Here is a 24,428-nt window from a genome sequence, read left to right on the forward strand (position 1 = left end):
GTGATCCGAGCAGGACACGAGTATCTCCAGGCCCGGGGGAATCCAGATTAGCCTTCTGGTTTATGTTGCAGTGGAGTTCTCAGTCCCTGAGCAGGTTTTATTCATGGTTTACTGGTACCCGCCGTCCTCGGGTCACTGTGGAGGGGGAGGGACGCCATATCAGCCCGCCTTTGTCTCTGCAGCCCCCCACTCACGACTGAGGGCCTGCTCTCTCTCCCGTCAGCCCACTGCATGCTTTAAAGAGAAAACTGAGGCTAAATGTGATGGCTCAGAACCAGATCTTGTCACATTGGGAAATGGATGAGTTGTTTAATGTGTATATATCTGTGCAATGAAGTTGCAATACTTGTTTTTGAGTTGTTTTTGAGTTGTTTTTCTCCCATTAGAGCCCATTTCTGCCCCTCCGGTGAGGCAGCCATGTGACTCCAAGGTGGGACCCCCGGGGTAGCTAAATACGGCTCACAGAGACCTCTCTGTTGTGTTACTACGGTATCACATATACTAAAATTGGAACGATACAGAGAAGATTAGCATGGCCCCTGCGCAAGGATGACACGCAAATTCGTGGAGCGTTCCTCATTTTTACCTTTTGATGTGTCCACCAACTCAAATTAAAGTTGGTGGACCGTGTGAGACTATCTGACCTGAGTTTAATGGCAGATTTTAGCTAGAATGTTCCCTCAGTTGCAAGAATCCATAATCTTTCTCCAAAGAAAAGAAAATCTTCATCACAGAGCCTTTTTCAGAATAATTTAATATAAACCATGTTATTACAATTTAATATAAACCATGTCATGGTTTTATCTATCTTTATCCTGTCCTGCATGTTTTAGTTAGAATCACACCCGATTCTAATGAATGGTCCTAATTAGCTTGCCATCAAGGTTTGCACAATTCTGTTGATGACAAAGCCTGTACATGTATTGGGAATTTTTATTGGGATTTTATCCATTTGTCCTTTTTTTGTTGTTGTTGTGCATTTTTTCGTCCAGCAGATGGCGACATTTCCCCGAATCGGGCGCGTCTCCCCGCTGGCCCTCGCCGGTGACTGTGACATCACTGTCGTCTGCTCCTTTCCAGTCTAAACTGTATCATGGCAGCAAGAATGATCATAAGTTGTGTTTTATTGCAGTCATCATTCTCTCTCTCCTTCATTCTTATGTGATTTAAAGGCACCCAGGTCTGAGCACTCGGGTCCAGCTGCCCCTGACTCTCCCAGAGCCTCTGGAAACCTCTCTCCTGCTCCGCAGCATCCTCACATTCTGAGGTAACCACCACACTCGCAGCTGACTTTAACAGACAAAAACATTGTACTGTATTGCAGAAGATCTACACGATTGAGGCAAGGCAAGTTTATTTGTATAGCACAACACAATGTAATTCAAAGTGCTTTACATCAACATTAAAAGCGGCAAGACACAATTAAACAGTAAATAATAAAATGAAATAACATAAGAAAAGAGGTAAAATAATAGAAAGCACAAGTTGTTAAAAAGTAAGGGCAGTAGAATACAGAAGGTACATCTCATTCTCACAATGGCAAGAATTACCTTTCTATATGGTCAAAAGGTACAAAGACCAGGTCAAATAAAGTATTACGAGAAGCAAACGGCATTCTTAATATCGTGTGGTTTGTGGCTGCTTCCGGTTTTATTTTTTCACAACCGTCTTTTTCTTGTTCATTTCCTCCTCAGGAGGAGGTCCATCGTCCTGATGTCCAGCCGGGATTTCAGCATGTCCTGGTGGAGGCCGTTTGCAGCAGCTCTGCCGTCTCGCTGGTCCCTCATCCACGGCGACTACGTGTCCGTCAGGGAGACGGTGCTGGCAGCCCGAGGTTGATGGCTCAGACAGAGGACTCTGTGGTGAGAGCTGCCGTTGGTGGCGAGTCTGGCAGACTGGAAGGACATGAAAAGACAAAAATAACATGAATTTTTGTATATAAATGTATAGTTTTTTATAATTTGTATATAATTTGTTTTTATTTGGTATATAAATGTATATATTTGTTTATCATGTGTGTATTGGTTTTCTTTTTGTAATATATATATATATATATATATATATATATATATATATATATATATATATATATATATATATATATATATACAATTGTTTAAACACATTTATTGGAACATCAGACACAATGTGCACAACCTGAAACTCATGTTTCAGGTGGCTGAACCAATCTTGCTGAACTCCAAGCACATTTACTGCTCTAGACTCAAATTCCCATTCCATACCACACATTTCTCACAATACTACACACAATTCCCAATATCCTGCACACTCTTCCTGAATTACCTCTCTTGCTGTTCACACAGAACACACAGTCAATCACATTTCTAAACTCCAGAGGCTGTTGTGCAATATGCAATCAGTAATTTGCCATAAAAGGCTCACAGGTAAAGCTCCTGGTTTGTTTGGAGAACAATGGATGGTGGCAATATTGAGAGAGGTTAGCAGCTTGCTGTGATGTCCAGTGGACTGCACATTTTGAGTCCAAATACTGTAAAATATTACTGTATTTGTTGTTACAGTAAATAATTGTGTCTTGTTTTCTATTCGAGTAGCCTATACATAAGAATACTATATGGTGATATATTACATCCAACAGCTGAAGGTGAAACACTGAACATACAAAAGCATGATTCTACTGAGACATTCATATAATGTTTTCCATTCATACTATAGTGTCTTCCATTCTGCACATCAGTGTTCAGTGGGTGCTTAGAAATGTCTACTCAAATGATGTATGTGTTTGGCATTTGAGAAGGAAATACCATTTACTGTAGTGAAGAGTTAACACTGTTTTGAGGGTAGAGTGTGCTTTTGCAAGAGAAGTGTAGGATTTAGCATTTTGTCTGTGAGTTTTGTAATCTGTGTTTAGAGTTTTGAGAAAGTGAGGTAGTTTATCAGGAAATGTGTTTAAACAATTGTGAAAAACTGTAATAAATGTGCCTTGTTTCACTTTCAACCTTGAATCTTTGTCTCATTCCTTGTTAAATTATACATAAATATAGTTTGATTATCCACTTGAAATGATTGTTAATTACATGACTGGAACAGGTGAGATCCCATTGAGAAAAAAAAAAAAAAAACCTCAGGGAAAACCTTTAATTGTTCTTGTTATAAATAACATAAATAACAAGAAGAACTGTAAGTAGCCAAAACAGGATCTGGTTTTATATATATTTATTTTTGCAGCTTTACTATCCAGAGGGGACAGATTCTCGGCAGGTATGTCGTCTGGTTGTTCTCCGGGCCCACGTATCTGAAAGAGAAACACATTTAAACCATGTTATGGTTTTATCTTTATCGGGGCATGCAGGGCACACTGTACTGCATGTTTTAGTTATTCCCCTTCATCATCACACCTGATTCTAATTAATGGTCCTAATTAAATGCTCCTAATCTGTTTCATCTATTATCGTTTTATCCATCCATTTCTTGTTGTGGTGCATTTTTTCATCCAGAGAAGAGAAGATTGGGCAGGGTCCCCCTGAGCTCCCCGAGACCCTTCTTCTCTGTTTCATTGTTCCAAGTTTTGTTCCAATTCTGTTCCAATTTCCACCAGCCAATCACAGGCCCGTGTTGTTCCAAGTTTGAGAATCAAGCTTGAGCCGACCAATCAGAGCCCGAATTTGTTTCAAGTTTGTCGACCAATCAGAGCCGAATTTCCGGGTTCACTTTTTGTAGGGGTTTCCCATGGATCTATTATAAATCGGGGTTTCCCCGTCTCGACATTCTCAGTCTAGCCTTCGGTAAGTAAGGACATATACAATATTTTCCCATGTGTTACACTTTAAACTAGTTGGTGAAACATGACCTCAGTAACCGTGGTGTTTTTGCAACTTTATATTGTAAAATGACCGAGTTTGGGCCGGCTAAATCGACGCAGAGCCTACGGCGTAGCTTAAAGGCTGATTTATGGTCCTGCGTTAAATGGACGCAGACCCTACGGTCAGCACCTGCACAGGTGTTGTACTGTAGGTTGGTGATTGTCAGCAGTCGGGGCAGAGTGGTGGAGGGAGCACACGCTTTGACCGTCGCGTATGCCAACCGTTGTGTTCAACATTTTATGGTAATATAACCGTTTTCTAAATTATTATTTTTTTGCAATAAATGGGAACGTCACCCAAAGGAGAACTGCTCTGGAAAGTGGATTTGTTGGACTAAAGAAGGCTATGAGTTAAAGACATTCCTAACCACCGCAAGTGTGACTAATTAAGTTATTCTTTTGTTTGTGAGATAGTCACCACATATAGTTGACATAACATTTTATATCATACTTGTAAAAACAAAATATACAAATGAGCAGTTAGAAATCTATGAATGATAGAAATTAAAGGGAAATTACAAAGAATGTACACAAAAGAAAAATGATCGGATATATGAAAAACGAGAGTACAATTTAATAATTAAGAAACAAACAAAAAATAAACGACTAAATAACAAACCAAATGAACAAAAACAAAAAAATAATTTCAAGGAGATGACACAAAACGATAACATTTTTCAGCACATCCATTACTTATGCCGGAGCAGTTCCATTTACAAAACAAAAATGAAGTGGTGTTTCAGACATCCTTTAAAACCTTGTACAGAGAAGCGTTTTTTTGCTAAATGGGAATATGTATTCCACAGTTTGACACCCCTGTACCGTAGTGCATTTTATTAGCTTTGAGTGTTAATATTATTATTAAATGCATGCCTTGTCACAAGTTTTTAATTGCTCAATACAACTTTGTGTTACTGCTGTAGATGACAATCTTGAACATGTTTGTAAACTGCATCCTGAATAACTAACCTTTTCTTAAATCCCCTCTTCCTTGTCACAGCTGAGGAAAAACATCCAAACTAGATCTTAGTGTACCCATTCATTTTGATTAAAACCTATGAACTGGATTCCTCTCCCTTTCAGGCGCCGGGCTCCGCCGGCAGGCTGCAGGAGAGCGGTCAGGTGGCGCCATCAAGTGGCAGGCAAGTGACATTACATCAACAACAAAAAACGTCTTCCTTTTTATTTCAGTTTAAAACAAAAGATTATCAAAGCAGAAAAACATTTCTTCAGCAACGCTATCACTCACGTGCACTTAATTTAAATACAGAGGCTCAGGGCAGAACTAGAGAACCCCATGTTCAATCCAGATCCAGATGTGTTCTGCAGTGCAACAAACAGCCAGGTTTGTGATCCGAGCAGGACACGAGTATCTCCAGGCCCGGGGGAATCCAGATTAGCCTTCTGGTTTATGTTGCAGTGGAGTTCTCAGTCCCTGAGCAGGTTTTATTCATGGTTTACTGGTACCCGCCGTCCTCGGGTCACTGTGGAGGGGGAGGGACGCCATATCAGCCCGCCTTTGTCTCTGCAGCCCCCCACTCACGACTGAGGGCCTGCTCTCTCTCCCGTCAGCCCACTGCATGCTTTAAAGAGAAAACTGAGGCTAAATGTGATGGCTCAGAACCAGATCTTGTCACATTGGGAAATGGATGAGTTGTTTAATGTGTATATATCTGTGCAATGAAGTTGCAATACTTGTTTTTGAGTTGTTTTTGAGTTGTTTTTCTCCCATTAGAGCCCATTTCTGCCCCTCCGGTGAGGCAGCCATGTGACTCCAAGGTGGGACCCCCGGGGTAGCTAAATACGGCTCACAGAGACCTCTCTGTTGTGTTACTACGGTATCACATATACTAAAATTGGAACGATACAGAGAAGATTAGCATGGCCCCTGCGCAAGGATGACACGCAAATTCGTGGAGCGTTCCTCATTTTTACCTTTTGATGTGTCCACCAACTCAAATTAAAGTTGGTGGACCGTGTGAGACTATCTGACCTGAGTTTAATGGCAGATTTTAGCTAGAATGTTCCCTCAGTTGCAAGAATCCATAATCTTTCTCCAAAGAAAAGAAAATCTTCATCACAGAGCCTTTTTCAGAATAATTTAATATAAACCATGTTATTACAATTTAATATAAACCATGTCATGGTTTTATCTATCTTTATCCTGTCCTGCATGTTTTAGTTAGAATCACACCCGATTCTAATGAATGGTCCTAATTAGCTTGCCATCAAGGTTTGCACAATTCTGTTGATGACAAAGCCTGTACATGTATTGGGAATTTTTATTGGGATTTTATCCATTTGTCCTTTTTTTGTTGTTGTTGTGCATTTTTTCGTCCAGCAGATGGCGACATTTCCCCGAATCGGGCGCGTCTCCCCGCTGGCCCTCGCCGGTGACTGTGACATCACTGTCGTCTGCTCCTTTCCAGTCTAAACTGTATCATGGCAGCAAGAATGATCATAAGTTGTGTTTTATTGCAGTCATCATTCTCTCTCTCCTTCATTCTTATGTGATTTAAAGGCACCCAGGTCTGAGCACTCGGGTCCAGCTGCCCCTGACTCTCCCAGAGCCTCTGGAAACCTCTCTCCTGCTCCGCAGCATCCTCACATTCTGAGGTAACCACCACACTCGCAGCTGACTTTAACAGACAAAAACATTGTACTGTATTGCAGAAGATCTACACGATTGAGGCAAGGCAAGTTTATTTGTATAGCACAACACAATGTAATTCAAAGTGCTTTACATCAACATTAAAAGCGGCAAGACACAATTAAACAGTAAATAATAAAATGAAATAACATAAGAAAAGAGGTAAAATAATAGAAAGCACAAGTTGTTAAAAAGTAAGGGCAGTAGAATACAGAAGGTACATCTCATTCTCACAATGGCAAGAATTACCTTTCTATATGGTCAAAAGGTACAAAGACCAGGTCAAATAAAGTATTACGAGAAGCAAACGGCATTCTTAATATCGTGTGGTTTGTGGCTGCTTCCGGTTTTATTTTTTCACAACCGTCTTTTTCTTGTTCATTTCCTCCTCAGGAGGAGGTCCATCGTCCTGATGTCCAGCCGGGATTTCAGCATGTCCTGGTGGAGGCCGTTTGCAGCAGCTCTGCCGTCTCGCTGGTCCCTCATCCACGGCGACTACGTGTCCGTCAGGGAGACGGTGCTGGCAGCCCGAGGTTGATGGCTCAGACAGAGGACTCTGTGGTGAGAGCTGCCGTTGGTGGCGAGTCTGGCAGACTGGAAGGACATGAAAAGACAAAAATAACATGAATTTTTGTATATAAATGTATAGTTTTTTATAATTTGTATATAATTTGTTTTTATTTGGTATATAAATGTATATATTTGTTTATCATGTGTGTATTGGTTTTCTTTTTGTAATATATATATATATATATATATATATATATATATATATATATATATATATATATATATATATATATATATACAATTGTTTAAACACATTTATTGGAACATCAGACACAATGTGCACAACCTGAAACTCATGTTTCAGGTGGCTGAACCAATCTTGCTGAACTCCAAGCACATTTACTGCTCTAGACTCAAATTCCCATTCCATACCACACATTTCTCACAATACTACACACAATTCCCAATATCCTGCACACTCTTCCTGAATTACCTCTCTTGCTGTTCACACAGAACACACAGTCAATCACATTTCTAAACTCCAGAGGCTGTTGTGCAATATGCAATCAGTAATTTGCCATAAAAGGCTCACAGGTAAAGCTCCTGGTTTGTTTGGAGAACAATGGATGGTGGCAATATTGAGAGAGGTTAGCAGCTTGCTGTGATGTCCAGTGGACTGCACATTTTGAGTCCAAATACTGTAAAATATTACTGTATTTGTTGTTACAGTAAATAATTGTGTCTTGTTTTCTATTCGAGTAGCCTATACATAAGAATACTATATGGTGATATATTACATCCAACAGCTGAAGGTGAAACACTGAACATACAAAAGCATGATTCTACTGAGACATTCATATAATGTTTTCCATTCATACTATAGTGTCTTCCATTCTGCACATCAGTGTTCAGTGGGTGCTTAGAAATGTCTACTCAAATGATGTATGTGTTTGGCATTTGAGAAGGAAATACCATTTACTGTAGTGAAGAGTTAACACTGTTTTGAGGGTAGAGTGTGCTTTTGCAAGAGAAGTGTAGGATTTAGCATTTTGTCTGTGAGTTTTGTAATCTGTGTTTAGAGTTTTGAGAAAGTGAGGTAGTTTATCAGGAAATGTGTTTAAACAATTGTGAAAAACTGTAATAAATGTGCCTTGTTTCACTTTCAACCTTGAATCTTTGTCTCATTCCTTGTTAAATTATACATAAATATAGTTTGATTATCCACTTGAAATGATTGTTAATTACATGACTGGAACAGGTGAGATCCCATTGAGAAAAAAAAAAAAAAAACCTCAGGGAAAACCTTTAATTGTTCTTGTTATAAATAACATAAATAACAAGAAGAACTGTAAGTAGCCAAAACAGGATCTGGTTTTATATATATTTATTTTTGCAGCTTTACTATCCAGAGGGGACAGATTCTCGGCAGGTATGTCGTCTGGTTGTTCTCCGGGCCCACGTATCTGAAAGAGAAACACATTTAAACCATGTTATGGTTTTATCTTTATCGGGGCATGCAGGGCACACTGTACTGCATGTTTTAGTTATTCCCCTTCATCATCACACCTGATTCTAATTAATGGTCCTAATTAAATGCTCCTAATCTGTTTCATCTATTATCGTTTTATCCATCCATTTCTTGTTGTGGTGCATTTTTTCATCCAGAGAAGAGAAGATTGGGCAGGGTCCCCCTGAGCTCCCCGAGACCCTTCTTCTCTGTTTCATTGTTCCAAGTTTTGTTCCAATTCTGTTCCAATTTCCACCAGCCAATCACAGGCCCGTGTTGTTCCAAGTTTGAGAATCAAGCTTGAGCCGACCAATCAGAGCCCGAATTTGTTTCAAGTTTGTCGACCAATCAGAGCCGAATTTCCGGGTTCACTTTTTGTAGGGGTTTCCCATGGATCTATTATAAATCGGGGTTTCCCCGTCTCGACATTCTCAGTCTAGCCTTCGGTAAGTAAGGACATATACAATATTTTCCCATGTGTTACACTTTAAACTAGTTGGTGAAACATGACCTCAGTAACCGTGGTGTTTTTGCAACTTTATATTGTAAAATGACCGAGTTTGGGCCGGCTAAATCGACGCAGAGCCTACGGCGTAGCTTAAAGGCTGATTTATGGTCCTGCGTTAAATGGACGCAGACCCTACGGTCAGCACCTGCACAGGTGTTGTACTGTAGGTTGGTGATTGTCAGCAGTCGGGGCAGAGTGGTGGAGGGAGCACACGCTTTGACCGTCGCGTATGCCAACCGTTGTGTTCAACATTTTATGGTAATATAACCGTTTTCTAAATTATTATTTTTTTGCAATAAATGGGAACGTCACCCAAAGGAGAACTGCTCTGGAAAGTGGATTTGTTGGACTAAAGAAGGCTATGAGTTAAAGACATTCCTAACCACCGCAAGTGTGACTAATTAAGTTATTCTTTTGTTTGTGAGATAGTCACCACATATAGTTGACATAACATTTTATATCATACTTGTAAAAACAAAATATACAAATGAGCAGTTAGAAATCTATGAATGATAGAAATTAAAGGGAAATTACAAAGAATGTACACAAAAGAAAAATGATCGGATATATGAAAAACGAGAGTACAATTTAATAATTAAGAAACAAACAAAAAATAAACGACTAAATAACAAACCAAATGAACAAAAACAAAAAAATAATTTCAAGGAGATGACACAAAACGATAACATTTTTCAGCACATCCATTACTTATGCCGGAGCAGTTCCATTTACAAAACAAAAATGAAGTGGTGTTTCAGACATCCTTTAAAACCTTGTACAGAGAAGCGTTTTTTTGCTAAATGGGAATATGTATTCCACAGTTTGACACCCCTGTACCGTAGTGCATTTTATTAGCTTTGAGTGTTAATATTATTATTAAATGCATGCCTTGTCACAAGTTTTTAATTGCTCAATACAACTTTGTGTTACTGCTGTAGATGACAATCTTGAACATGTTTGTAAACTGCATCCTGAATAACTAACCTTTTCTTAAATCCCCTCTTCCTTGTCACAGCTGAGGAAAAACATCCAAACTAGATCTTAGTGTACCCATTCATTTTGATTAAAACCTATGAACTGGATTCCTCTCCCTTTCAGGCGCCGGGCTCCGCCGGCAGGCTGCAGGAGAGCGGTCAGGTGGCGCCATCAAGTGGCAGGCAAGTGACATTACATCAACAACAAAAAACGTCTTCCTTTTTATTTCAGTTTAAAACAAAAGATTATCAAAGCAGAAAAACATTTCTTCAGCAACGCTATCACTCACGTGCACTTAATTTAAATACAGAGGCTCAGGGCAGAACTAGAGAACCCCATGTTCAATCCAGATCCAGATGTGTTCTGCAGTGCAACAAACAGCCAGGTTTGTGATCCGAGCAGGACACGAGTATCTCCAGGCCCGGGGGAATCCAGATTAGCCTTCTGGTTTATGTTGCAGTGGAGTTCTCAGTCCCTGAGCAGGTTTTATTCATGGTTTACTGGTACCCGCCGTCCTCGGGTCACTGTGGAGGGGGAGGGACGCCATATCAGCCCGCCTTTGTCTCTGCAGCCCCCCACTCACGACTGAGGGCCTGCTCTCTCTCCCGTCAGCCCACTGCATGCTTTAAAGAGAAAACTGAGGCTAAATGTGATGGCTCAGAACCAGATCTTGTCACATTGGGAAATGGATGAGTTGTTTAATGTGTATATATCTGTGCAATGAAGTTGCAATACTTGTTTTTGAGTTGTTTTTGAGTTGTTTTTCTCCCATTAGAGCCCATTTCTGCCCCTCCGGTGAGGCAGCCATGTGACTCCAAGGTGGGACCCCCGGGGTAGCTAAATACGGCTCACAGAGACCTCTCTGTTGTGTTACTACGGTATCACATATACTAAAATTGGAACGATACAGAGAAGATTAGCATGGCCCCTGCGCAAGGATGACACGCAAATTCGTGGAGCGTTCCTCATTTTTACCTTTTGATGTGTCCACCAACTCAAATTAAAGTTGGTGGACCGTGTGAGACTATCTGACCTGAGTTTAATGGCAGATTTTAGCTAGAATGTTCCCTCAGTTGCAAGAATCCATAATCTTTCTCCAAAGAAAAGAAAATCTTCATCACAGAGCCTTTTTCAGAATAATTTAATATAAACCATGTTATTACAATTTAATATAAACCATGTCATGGTTTTATCTATCTTTATCCTGTCCTGCATGTTTTAGTTAGAATCACACCCGATTCTAATGAATGGTCCTAATTAGCTTGCCATCAAGGTTTGCACAATTCTGTTGATGACAAAGCCTGTACATGTATTGGGAATTTTTATTGGGATTTTATCCATTTGTCCTTTTTTTGTTGTTGTTGTGCATTTTTTCGTCCAGCAGATGGCGACATTTCCCCGAATCGGGCGCGTCTCCCCGCTGGCCCTCGCCGGTGACTGTGACATCACTGTCGTCTGCTCCTTTCCAGTCTAAACTGTATCATGGCAGCAAGAATGATCATAAGTTGTGTTTTATTGCAGTCATCATTCTCTCTCTCCTTCATTCTTATGTGATTTAAAGGCACCCAGGTCTGAGCACTCGGGTCCAGCTGCCCCTGACTCTCCCAGAGCCTCTGGAAACCTCTCTCCTGCTCCGCAGCATCCTCACATTCTGAGGTAACCACCACACTCGCAGCTGACTTTAACAGACAAAAACATTGTACTGTATTGCAGAAGATCTACACGATTGAGGCAAGGCAAGTTTATTTGTATAGCACAACACAATGTAATTCAAAGTGCTTTACATCAACATTAAAAGCGGCAAGACACAATTAAACAGTAAATAATAAAATGAAATAACATAAGAAAAGAGGTAAAATAATAGAAAGCACAAGTTGTTAAAAAGTAAGGGCAGTAGAATACAGAAGGTACATCTCATTCTCACAATGGCAAGAATTACCTTTCTATATGGTCAAAAGGTACAAAGACCAGGTCAAATAAAGTATTACGAGAAGCAAACGGCATTCTTAATATCGTGTGGTTTGTGGCTGCTTCCGGTTTTATTTTTTCACAACCGTCTTTTTCTTGTTCATTTCCTCCTCAGGAGGAGGTCCATCGTCCTGATGTCCAGCCGGGATTTCAGCATGTCCTGGTGGAGGCCGTTTGCAGCAGCTCTGCCGTCTCGCTGGTCCCTCATCCACGGCGACTACGTGTCCGTCAGGGAGACGGTGCTGGCAGCCCGAGGTTGATGGCTCAGACAGAGGACTCTGTGGTGAGAGCTGCCGTTGGTGGCGAGTCTGGCAGACTGGAAGGACATGAAAAGACAAAAATAACATGAATTTTTGTATATAAATGTATAGTTTTTTATAATTTGTATATAATTTGTTTTTATTTGGTATATAAATGTATATATTTGTTTATCATGTGTGTATTGGTTTTCTTTTTGTAATATATATATATATATATATATATATATATATATATATATATATATATATATATATATATATATATATATACAATTGTTTAAACACATTTATTGGAACATCAGACACAATGTGCACAACCTGAAACTCATGTTTCAGGTGGCTGAACCAATCTTGCTGAACTCCAAGCACATTTACTGCTCTAGACTCAAATTCCCATTCCATACCACACATTTCTCACAATACTACACACAATTCCCAATATCCTGCACACTCTTCCTGAATTACCTCTCTTGCTGTTCACACAGAACACACAGTCAATCACATTTCTAAACTCCAGAGGCTGTTGTGCAATATGCAATCAGTAATTTGCCATAAAAGGCTCACAGGTAAAGCTCCTGGTTTGTTTGGAGAACAATGGATGGTGGCAATATTGAGAGAGGTTAGCAGCTTGCTGTGATGTCCAGTGGACTGCACATTTTGAGTCCAAATACTGTAAAATATTACTGTATTTGTTGTTACAGTAAATAATTGTGTCTTGTTTTCTATTCGAGTAGCCTATACATAAGAATACTATATGGTGATATATTACATCCAACAGCTGAAGGTGAAACACTGAACATACAAAAGCATGATTCTACTGAGACATTCATATAATGTTTTCCATTCATACTATAGTGTCTTCCATTCTGCACATCAGTGTTCAGTGGGTGCTTAGAAATGTCTACTCAAATGATGTATGTGTTTGGCATTTGAGAAGGAAATACCATTTACTGTAGTGAAGAGTTAACACTGTTTTGAGGGTAGAGTGTGCTTTTGCAAGAGAAGTGTAGGATTTAGCATTTTGTCTGTGAGTTTTGTAATCTGTGTTTAGAGTTTTGAGAAAGTGAGGTAGTTTATCAGGAAATGTGTTTAAACAATTGTGAAAAACTGTAATAAATGTGCCTTGTTTCACTTTCAACCTTGAATCTTTGTCTCATTCCTTGTTAAATTATACATAAATATAGTTTGATTATCCACTTGAAATGATTGTTAATTACATGACTGGAACAGGTGAGATCCCATTGAGAAAAAAAAAAAAAAAACCTCAGGGAAAACCTTTAATTGTTCTTGTTATAAATAACATAAATAACAAGAAGAACTGTAAGTAGCCAAAACAGGATCTGGTTTTATATATATTTATTTTTGCAGCTTTACTATCCAGAGGGGACAGATTCTCGGCAGGTATGTCGTCTGGTTGTTCTCCGGGCCCACGTATCTGAAAGAGAAACACATTTAAACCATGTTATGGTTTTATCTTTATCGGGGCATGCAGGGCACACTGTACTGCATGTTTTAGTTATTCCCCTTCATCATCACACCTGATTCTAATTAATGGTCCTAATTAAATGCTCCTAATCTGTTTCATCTATTATCGTTTTATCCATCCATTTCTTGTTGTGGTGCATTTTTTCATCCAGAGAAGAGAAGATTGGGCAGGGTCCCCCTGAGCTCCCCGAGACCCTTCTTCTCTGTTTCATTGTTCCAAGTTTTGTTCCAATTCTGTTCCAATTTCCACCAGCCAATCACAGGCCCGTGTTGTTCCAAGTTTGAGAATCAAGCTTGAGCCGACCAATCAGAGCCCGAATTTGTTTCAAGTTTGTCGACCAATCAGAGCCGAATTTCCGGGTTCACTTTTTGTAGGGGTTTCCCATGGATCTATTATAAATCGGGGTTTCCCCGTCTCGACATTCTCAGTCTAGCCTTCGGTAAGTAAGGACATATACAATATTTTCCCATGTGTTACACTTTAAACTAGTTGGTGAAACATGACCTCAGTAACCGTGGTGTTTTTGCAACTTTATATTGTAAAATGACCGAGTTTGGGCCGGCTAAATCGACGCAGAGCCTACGGCGTAGCTTAAAGGCTGATTTATGGTCCTGCGTTAAATGGACGCAGACCCTACGGTCAGCACCTGCACAGGTGTTGTACTGTAGGTTGGTGATTGTCAGCAGTCGGGGCAGAGTGGTGGAGGGAGCACACGCTTTGACCGTCGCGTATGCCAACCGTTGTGTTCAACATTTTATGGTAATATAACCGTTTTCTAAATTATTATTTTTTTGCAATAAATGGGAACGTCACCCAAAGGAGAACTGCTCTGGAAAGTGGATTTGTTGGACTAAAGAAGGCTATGAGTTAAAGACATTCCTAACCACCGCAAGTGTGACTAATTAAGTTATTCTTTTGTTTGTGAGATAGTCACCACATATAGTTGACATAACATTTTATATCATACTTGTAAAAACAAAATATACAAATGAGCAGTTAGAAATCTATGAATGATAGAAATTAAAGGGAAATTACAAAGAATGTACACAAAAGAAAAATGATCGGATATATGAAAAACGAGAGTACAATTTAATAATTAAGAAACAAACAAAAAATAAACGACTAAATAACAAACCAAATGAACAAAAACAAAAAAATAATTTCAAGGAGATGACACAAAACGATAACATTTTTCAGCACATCCATTACTTATGCCGGAGCAGTTCCATTTACAAAACAAAAATGAAGTGGTGTTTCAGACATCCTTTAAAACCTTGTACAGAGAAGCGTTTTTTTGCTAAATGGGAATATGTATTCCACAGTTTGACACCCCTGTACCGTAGTGCATTTTATTAGCTTTGAGTGTTAATATTATTATTAAATGCATGCCTTGTCACAAGTTTTTAATTGCTCAATACAACTTTGTGTTACTGCTGTAGATGACAATCTTGAACATGTTTGTAAACTGCATCCTGAATAACTAACCTTTTCTTAAATCCCCTCTTCCTTGTCACAGCTGAGGAAAAACATCCAAACTAGATCTTAGTGTACCCATTCATTTTGATTAAAACCTATGAACTGGATTCCTCTCCCTTTCAGGCGCCGGGCTCCGCCGGCAGGCTGCAGGAGAGCGGTCAGGTGGCGCCATCAAGTGGCAGGCAAGTGACATTACATCAACAACAAAAAACGTCTTCCTTTTTATTTCAGTTTAAAACAAAAGATTATCAAAGCAGAAAAACATTTCTTCAGCAACGCTATCACTCACGTGCACTTAATTTAAATACAGAGGCTCAGGGCAGAACTAGAGAACCCCATGTTCAATCCAGATCCAGATGTGTTCTGCAGTGCAACAAACAGCCAGGTTTGTGATCCGAGCAGGACACGAGTATCTCCAGGCCCGGGGGAATCCAGATTAGCCTTCTGGTTTATGTTGCAGTGGAGTTCTCAGTCCCTGAGCAGGTTTTATTCATGGTTTACTGGTACCCGCCGTCCTCGGGTCACTGTGGAGGGGGAGGGACGCCATATCAGCCCGCCTTTGTCTCTGCAGCCCCCCACTCACGACTGAGGGCCTGCTCTCTCTCCCGTCAGCCCACTGCATGCTTTAAAGAGAAAACTGAGGCTAAATGTGATGGCTCAGAACCAGATCTTGTCACATTGGGAAATGGATGAGTTGTTTAATGTGTATATATCTGTGCAATGAAGTTGCAATACTTGTTTTTGAGTTGTTTTTGAGTTGTTTTTCTCCCATTAGAGCCCATTTCTGCCCCTCCGGTGAGGCAGCCATGTGACTCCAAGGTGGGACCCCCGGGGTAGCTAAATACGGCTCACAGAGACCTCTCTGTTGTGTTACTACGGTATCACATATACTAAAATTGGAACGATACAGAGAAGATTAGCATGGCCCCTGCGCAAGGATGACACGCAAATTCGTGGAGCGTTCCTCATTTTTACCTTTTGATGTGTCCACCAACTCAAATTAAAGTTGGTGGACCGTGTGAGACTATCTGACCTGAGTTTAATGGCAGATTTTAGCTAGAATGTTCCCTCAGTTGCAAGAATCCATAATCTTTCTCCAAAGAAAAGAAAATCTTCATCACAGAGCCTTTTTCAGAATAATTTAATATAAACCATGTTATTACAATTTAATATAAACCATGTCATGGTTTTATCTATCTTTATCCTGTCCTGCATGTTTTAGTTAGAATCACACCCGATTCTAATGAATGGTCCTAATTAGCTTGCCATCAAGGTTTGCACAATTCTGTTGATGACAAAGCCTGTACATGTATTGGGAATTTTTATTGGGATTTTATCCATTTGTCCTTTTTTTGTTGTTGTTGTGCATTTTTTCGTCCAGCAGATGGCGACATTTCCCCGAATCGGGCGCGTCTCCCCGCTGGCCCTCGCCGGTGACTGTGACATCACTGTCGTCTGCTCCTTTCCAGTCTAAACTGTATCATGGCAGCAAGAATGATCATAAGTTGTGTTTTATTGCAGTCATCATTCTCTCTCTCCTTCATTCTTATGTGATTTAAAGGCACCCAGGTCTGAGCACTCGGGTCCAGCTGCCCCTGACTCTCCCAGAGCCTCTGGAAACCTCTCTCCTGCTCCGCAGCATCCTCACATTCTGAGGTAACCACCACACTCGCAGCTGACTTTAACAGACAAAAACATTGTACTGTATTGCAGAAGATCTACACGATTGAGGCAAGGCAAGTTTATTTGTATAGCACAACACAATGTAATTCAAAGTGCTTTACATCAACATTAAAAGCGGCAAGACACAATTAAACAGTAAATAATAAAATGAAATAACATAAGAAAAGAGGTAAAATAATAGAAAGCACAAGTTGTTAAAAAGTAAGGGCAGTAGAATACAGAAGGTACATCTCATTCTCACAATGGCAAGAATTACCTTTCTATATGGTCAAAAGGTACAAAGACCAGGTCAAATAAAGTATTACGAGAAGCAAACGGCATTCTTAATATCGTGTGGTTTGTGGCTGCTTCCGGTTTTATTTTTTCACAACCGTCTTTTTCTTGTTCATTTCCTCCTCAGGAGGAGGTCCATCGTCCTGATGTCCAGCCGGGATTTCAGCATGTCCTGGTGGAGGCCGTTTGCAGCAGCTCTGCCGTCTCGCTGGTCCCTCATCCACGGCGACTACGTGTCCGTCAGGGAGACGGTGCTGGCAGCCCGAGGTTGATGGCTCAGACAGAGGACTCTGTGGTGAGAGCTGCCGTTGGTGGCGAGTCTGGCAGACTGGAAGGACATGAAAAGACAAAAATAACATGAATTTTTGTATATAAATGTATAGTTTTTTATAATTTGTATATAATTTGTTTTTATTTGGTATATAAATGTATATATTTGTTTATCATGTGTGTATTGGTTTTCTTTTTGTAATATATATATATATATATATATATATATATATATATATATATATATATATATATATATATATATATATATACAATTGTTTAAACACATTTATTGGAACATCAGACACAATGTGCACAACCTGAAACTCATGTTTCAGGTGGCTGAACCAATCTTGCTGAACTCCAAGCACATTTACTGCTCTAGACTCAAATTCCCATTCCATACCACACATTTCTCACAATACTACACACAATTCCCAATATCCTGCACACTCTTCCTGAATTACCTCTCTTGCTGTTCACACAGAACACACAGTCAATCACATTTCTAAACTCCAGAGGCTGTTGTGCAATATGCAATCAGTAATTTGCCATAAAAGGCTCACAGGTAAAGCTCCTGGTTTGTTTGGAGAACAATGGATGGTGGCAATATTGAGAGAGGTTAGCAGCTTGCTGTGATGTCCAGTGGACTGCACATTTTGAGTCCAAATACTGTAAAATATTACTGTATTTGTTGTTACAGTAAATAATTGTGTCTTGTTTTCTATTCGAGTAGCCTATACATAAGAATACTATATGGTGATATATTACATCCAACAGCTGAAGGTGAAACACTGAACATACAAAAGCATGATTCTACTGAGACATTCATATAATGTTTTCCATTCATACTATAGTGTCTTCCATTCTGCACATCAGTGTTCAGTGGGTGCTTAGAAATGTCTACTCAAATGATGTATGTGTTTGGCATTTGAGAAGGAAATACCATTTACTGTAGTGAAGAGTTAACACTGTTTTGAGGGTAGAGTGTGCTTTTGCAAGAGAAGTGTAGGATTTAGCATTTTGTCTGTGAGTTTTGTAATCTGTGTTTAGAGTTTTGAGAAAGTGAGGTAGTTTATCAGGAAATGTGTTTAAACAATTGTGAAAAACTGTAATAAATGTGCCTTGTTTCACTTTCAACCTTGAATCTTTGTCTCATTCCTTGTTAAATTATACATAAATATAGTTTGATTATCCACTTGAAATGATTGTTAATTACATGACTGGAACAGGTGAGATCCCATTGAGAAAAAAAAAAAAAAAACCTCAGGGAAAACCTTTAATTGTTCTTGTTATAAATAACATAAATAACAAGAAGAACTGTAAGTAGCCAAAACAGGATCTGGTTTTATATATATTTATTTTTGCAGCTTTACTATCCAGAGGGGACAGATTCTCGGCAGGTATGTCGTCTGGTTGTTCTCCGGGCCCACGTATCTGAAAGAGAAACACATTTAAACCATGTTATGGTTTTATCTTTATCGGGGCATGCAGGGCACACTGTACTGCATGTTTTAGTTATTCCCCTTCATCATCACACCTGATTCTAATTAATGGTCCTAATTAAATGCTCCTAATCTGTTTCATCTATTATCGTTTTATCCATCCATTTCTTGTTGTGGTGCATTTTTTCATCCAGAGAAGAGAAGATTGGGCAGGGTCCCCCTGAGCTCCCCGAGACCCTTCTTCTCTGTTTCATTGTTCCAAGTTTTGTTCCAATTCTGTTCCAATTTCCACCAGCCAATCACAGGCCCGTGTTGTTCCAAGTTTGAGAATCAAGCTTGAGCCGACCAATCAGAGCCCGAATTTGTTTCAAGTTTGTCGACCAATCAGAGCCGAATTTCCGGGTTCACTTTTTGTAGGGGTTTCCCATGGATCTATTATAAATCGGGGTTTCCCCGTCTCGACATTCTCAGTCTAGCCTTCGGTAAGTAAGGACATATACAATATTTTCCCATGTGTTACACTTTAAACTAGTTGGTGAAACATGACCTCAGTAACCGTGGTGTTTTTGCAACTTTATATTGTAAAATGACCGAGTTTGGGCCGGCTAAATCGACGCAGAGCCTACGGCGTAGCTTAAAGGCTGATTTATGGTCCTGCGTTAAATGGACGCAGACCCTACGGTCAGCACCTGCACAGGTGTTGTACTGTAGGTTGGTGATTGTCAGCAGTCGGGGCAGAGTGGTGGAGGGAGCACACGCTTTGACCGTCGCGTATGCCAACCGTTGTGTTCAACATTTTATGGTAATATAACCGTTTTCTAAATTATTATTTTTTTGCAATAAATGGGAACGTCACCCAAAGGAGAACTGCTCTGGAAAGTGGATTTGTTGGACTAAAGAAGGCTATGAGTTAAAGACATTCCTAACCACCGCAAGTGTGACTAATTAAGTTATTCTTTTGTTTGTGAGATAGTCACCACATATAGTTGACATAACATTTTATATCATACTTGTAAAAACAAAATATACAAATGAGCAGTTAGAAATCTATGAATGATAGAAATTAAAGGGAAATTACAAAGAATGTACACAAAAGAAAAATGATCGGATATATGAAAAACGAGAGTACAATTTAATAATTAAGAAACAAACAAAAAATAAACGACTAAATAACAAACCAAATGAACAAAAACAAAAAAATAATTTCAAGGAGATGACACAAAACGATAACATTTTTCAGCACATCCATTACTTATGCCGGAGCAGTTCCATTTACAAAACAAAAATGAAGTGGTGTTTCAGACATCCTTTAAAACCTTGTACAGAGAAGCGTTTTTTTGCTAAATGGGAATATGTATTCCACAGTTTGACACCCCTGTACCGTAGTGCATTTTATTAGCTTTGAGTGTTAATATTATTATTAAATGCATGCCTTGTCACAAGTTTTTAATTGCTCAATACAACTTTGTGTTACTGCTGTAGATGACAATCTTGAACATGTTTGTAAACTGCATCCTGAATAACTAACCTTTTCTTAAATCCCCTCTTCCTTGTCACAGCTGAGGAAAAACATCCAAACTAGATCTTAGTGTACCCATTCATTTTGATTAAAACCTATGAACTGGATTCCTCTCCCTTTCAGGCGCCGGGCTCCGCCGGCAGGCTGCAGGAGAGCGGTCAGGTGGCGCCATCAAGTGGCAGGCAAGTGACATTACATCAACAACAAAAAACGTCTTCCTTTTTATTTCAGTTTAAAACAAAAGATTATCAAAGCAGAAAAACATTTCTTCAGCAACGCTATCACTCACGTGCACTTAATTTAAATACAGAGGCTCAGGGCAGAACTAGAGAACCCCATGTTCAATCCAGATCCAGATGTGTTCTGCAGTGCAACAAACAGCCAGGTTTGTGATCCGAGCAGGACACGAGTATCTCCAGGCCCGGGGGAATCCAGATTAGCCTTCTGGTTTATGTTGCAGTGGAGTTCTCAGTCCCTGAGCAGGTTTTATTCATGGTTTACTGGTACCCGCCGTCCTCGGGTCACTGTGGAGGGGGAGGGACGCCATATCAGCCCGCCTTTGTCTCTGCAGCCCCCCACTCACGACTGAGGGCCTGCTCTCTCTCCCGTCAGCCCACTGCATGCTTTAAAGAGAAAACTGAGGCTAAATGTGATGGCTCAGAACCAGATCTTGTCACATTGGGAAATGGATGAGTTGTTTAATGTGTATATATCTGTGCAATGAAGTTGCAATACTTGTTTTTGAGTTGTTTTTGAGTTGTTTTTCTCCCATTAGAGCCCATTTCTGCCCCTCCGGTGAGGCAGCCATGTGACTCCAAGGTGGGACCCCCGGGGTAGCTAAATACGGCTCACAGAGACCTCTCTGTTGTGTTACTACGGTATCACATATACTAAAATTGGAACGATACAGAGAAGATTAGCATGGCCCCTGCGCAAGGATGACACGCAAATTCGTGGAGCGTTCCTCATTTTTACCTTTTGATGTGTCCACCAACTCAAATTAAAGTTGGTGGACCGTGTGAGACTATCTGACCTGAGTTTAATGGCAGATTTTAGCTAGAATGTTCCCTCAGTTGCAAGAATCCATAATCTTTCTCCAAAGAAAAGAAAATCTTCATCACAGAGCCTTTTTCAGAATAATTTAATATAAACCATGTTATTACAATTTAATATAAACCATGTCATGGTTTTATCTATCTTTATCCTGTCCTGCATGTTTTAGTTAGAATCACACCCGATTCTAATGAATGGTCCTAATTAGCTTGCCATCAAGGTTTGCACAATTCTGTTGATGACAAAGCCTGTACATGTATTGGGAATTTTTATTGGGATTTTATCCATTTGTCCTTTTTTTGTTGTTGTTGTGCATTTTTTCGTCCAGCAGATGGCGACATTTCCCCGAATCGGGCGCGTCTCCCCGCTGGCCCTCGCCGGTGACTGTGACATCACTGTCGTCTGCTCCTTTCCAGTCTAAACTGTATCATGGCAGCAAGAATGATCATAAGTTGTGTTTTATTGCAGTCATCATTCTCTCTCTCCTTCATTCTTATGTGATTTAAAGGCACCCAGGTCTGAGCACTCGGGTCCAGCTGCCCCTGACTCTCCCAGAGCCTCTGGAAACCTCTCTCCTGCTCCGCAGCATCCTCACATTCTGAGGTAACCACCACACTCGCAGCTGACTTTAACAGACAAAAACATTGTACTGTATTGCAGAAGATCTACACGATTGAGGCAAGGCAAGTTTATTTGTATAGCACAACACAATGTAATTCAAAGTGCTTTACATCAACATTAAAAGCGGCAAGACACAATTAAACAGTAAATAATAAAATGAAATAACATAAGAAAAGAGGTAAAATAATAGAAAGCACAAGTTGTTAAAAAGTAAGGGCAGTAGAATACAGAAGGTACATCTCATTCTCACAATGGCAAGAATTACCTTTCTATATGGTCAAAAGGTACAAAGACCAGGTCAAATAAAGTATTACGAGAAGCAAACGGCATTCTTAATATCGTGTGGTTTGTGGCTGCTTCCGGTTTTATTTTTTCACAACCGTCTTTTTCTTGTTCATTTCCTCCTCAGGAGGAGGTCCATCGTCCTGATGTCCAGCCGGGATTTCAGCATGTCCTGGTGGAGGCCGTTTGCAGCAGCTCTGCCGTCTCGCTGGTCCCTCATCCACGGCGACTACGTGTCCGTCAGGGAGACGGTGCTGGCAGCCCGAGGTTGATGGCTCAGACAGAGGACTCTGTGGTGAGAGCTGCCGTTGGTGGCGAGTCTGGCAGACTGGAAGGACATGAAAAGACAAAAATAACATGAATTTTTGTATATAAATGTATAGTTTTTTATAATTTGTATATAATTTGTTTTTATTTGGTATATAAATGTATATATTTGTTTATCATGTGTGTATTGGTTTTCTTTTTGTAATATATATATATATATATATATATATATATATATATATATATATATATATATATATATATATATATATATACAATTGTTTAAACACATTTATTGGAACATCAGACACAATGTGCACAACCTGAAACTCATGTTTCAGGTGGCTGAACCAATCTTGCTGAACTCCAAGCACATTTACTGCTCTAGACTCAAATTCCCATTCCATACCACACATTTCTCACAATACTACACACAATTCCCAATATCCTGCACACTCTTCCTGAATTACCTCTCTTGCTGTTCACACAGAACACACAGTCAATCACATTTCTAAACTCCAGAGGCTGTTGTGCAATATGCAATCAGTAATTTGCCATAAAAGGCTCACAGGTAAAGCTCCTGGTTTGTTTGGAGAACAATGGATGGTGGCAATATTGAGAGAGGTTAGCAGCTTGCTGTGATGTCCAGTGGACTGCACATTTTGAGTCCAAATACTGTAAAATATTACTGTATTTGTTGTTACAGTAAATAATTGTGTCTTGTTTTCTATTCGAGTAGCCTATACATAAGAATACTATATGGTGATATATTACATCCAACAGCTGAAGGTGAAACACTGAACATACAAAAGCATGATTCTACTGAGACATTCATATAATGTTTTCCATTCATACTATAGTGTCTTCCATTCTGCACATCAGTGTTCAGTGGGTGCTTAGAAATGTCTACTCAAATGATGTATGTGTTTGGCATTTGAGAAGGAAATACCATTTACTGTAGTGAAGAGTTAACACTGTTTTGAGGGTAGAGTGTGCTTTTGCAAGAGAAGTGTAGGATTTAGCATTTTGTCTGTGAGTTTTGTAATCTGTGTTTAGAGTTTTGAGAAAGTGAGGTAGTTTATCAGGAAATGTGTTTAAACAATTGTGAAAAACTGTAATAAATGTGCCTTGTTTCACTTTCAACCTTGAATCTTTGTCTCATTCCTTGTTAAATTATACATAAATATAGTTTGATTATCCACTTGAAATGATTGTTAATTACATGACTGGAACAGGTGAGATCCCATTGAGAAAAAAAAAAAAAAAACCTCAGGGAAAACCTTTAATTGTTCTTGTTATAAATAACATAAATAACAAGAAGAACTGTAAGTAGCCAAAACAGGATCTGGTTTTATATATATTTATTTTTGCAGCTTTACTATCCAGAGGGGACAGATTCTCGGCAGGTATGTCGTCTGGTTGTTCTCCGGGCCCACGTATCTGAAAGAGAAACACATTTAAACCATGTTATGGTTTTATCTTTATCGGGGCATGCAGGGCACACTGTACTGCATGTTTTAGTTATTCCCCTTCATCATCACACCTGATTCTAATTAATGGTCCTAATTAAATGCTCCTAATCTGTTTCATCTATTATCGTTTTATCCATCCATTTCTTGTTGTGGTGCATTTTTTCATCCAGAGAAGAGAAGATTGGGCAGGGTCCCTGGCGCAGGGGCCATGCTAATCTTCTGATTAATTATTTAAGGTTCTGCGTCACACCAACGCAGAGCACACGCCGTCACCGTGACGCCGTCGTGAACCCTTCGGACTTCTCCGTCACTCCATTTCGTCGCGGTGCAGTACCCCCCGCGGCCGCTAGTTAGCGATTTTT

At 39.7% G+C, this 24,428-nt stretch overlaps 5 non-coding genes across 5 annotated transcripts; all 5 read left to right on the plus strand.

The window, feature by feature from the left end:
* Positions 1-478: 478 nt before the first annotated feature.
* Positions 479-584, plus strand: LOC133424630 (U6 spliceosomal RNA). The gene has a single exon (XR_009770917.1). It is a non-coding gene; the product is annotated as a U6 spliceosomal RNA (small nuclear RNA).
* Positions 585-5,668: 5,084 nt separating this feature from the next.
* Positions 5,669-5,774, plus strand: LOC133424617 (U6 spliceosomal RNA). The gene has a single exon (XR_009770904.1). It is a non-coding gene; the product is annotated as a U6 spliceosomal RNA (small nuclear RNA).
* A 5,084-nt stretch (positions 5,775-10,858) lies between these two features.
* Positions 10,859-10,964, plus strand: LOC133424618 (U6 spliceosomal RNA). The gene has a single exon (XR_009770905.1). It is a non-coding gene; the product is annotated as a U6 spliceosomal RNA (small nuclear RNA).
* A 5,084-nt stretch (positions 10,965-16,048) lies between these two features.
* LOC133424619 (U6 spliceosomal RNA) lies at positions 16,049-16,154 on the plus strand. The gene has a single exon (XR_009770906.1). It is a non-coding gene; the product is annotated as a U6 spliceosomal RNA (small nuclear RNA).
* A 5,084-nt stretch (positions 16,155-21,238) lies between these two features.
* Positions 21,239-21,344, plus strand: LOC133424620 (U6 spliceosomal RNA). Its single transcript, XR_009770907.1, has one exon. It is a non-coding gene; the product is annotated as a U6 spliceosomal RNA (small nuclear RNA).
* The last annotated feature ends 3,084 nt before the right edge of the window (positions 21,345-24,428 follow it).

This window comes from Cololabis saira, chromosome 23 (assembly GCF_033807715.1).
Source record: "Cololabis saira isolate AMF1-May2022 chromosome 23, fColSai1.1, whole genome shotgun sequence".
In the NCBI taxonomy this organism is placed as follows: domain Eukaryota; kingdom Metazoa; phylum Chordata; class Actinopteri; order Beloniformes; family Belonidae; genus Cololabis; species Cololabis saira.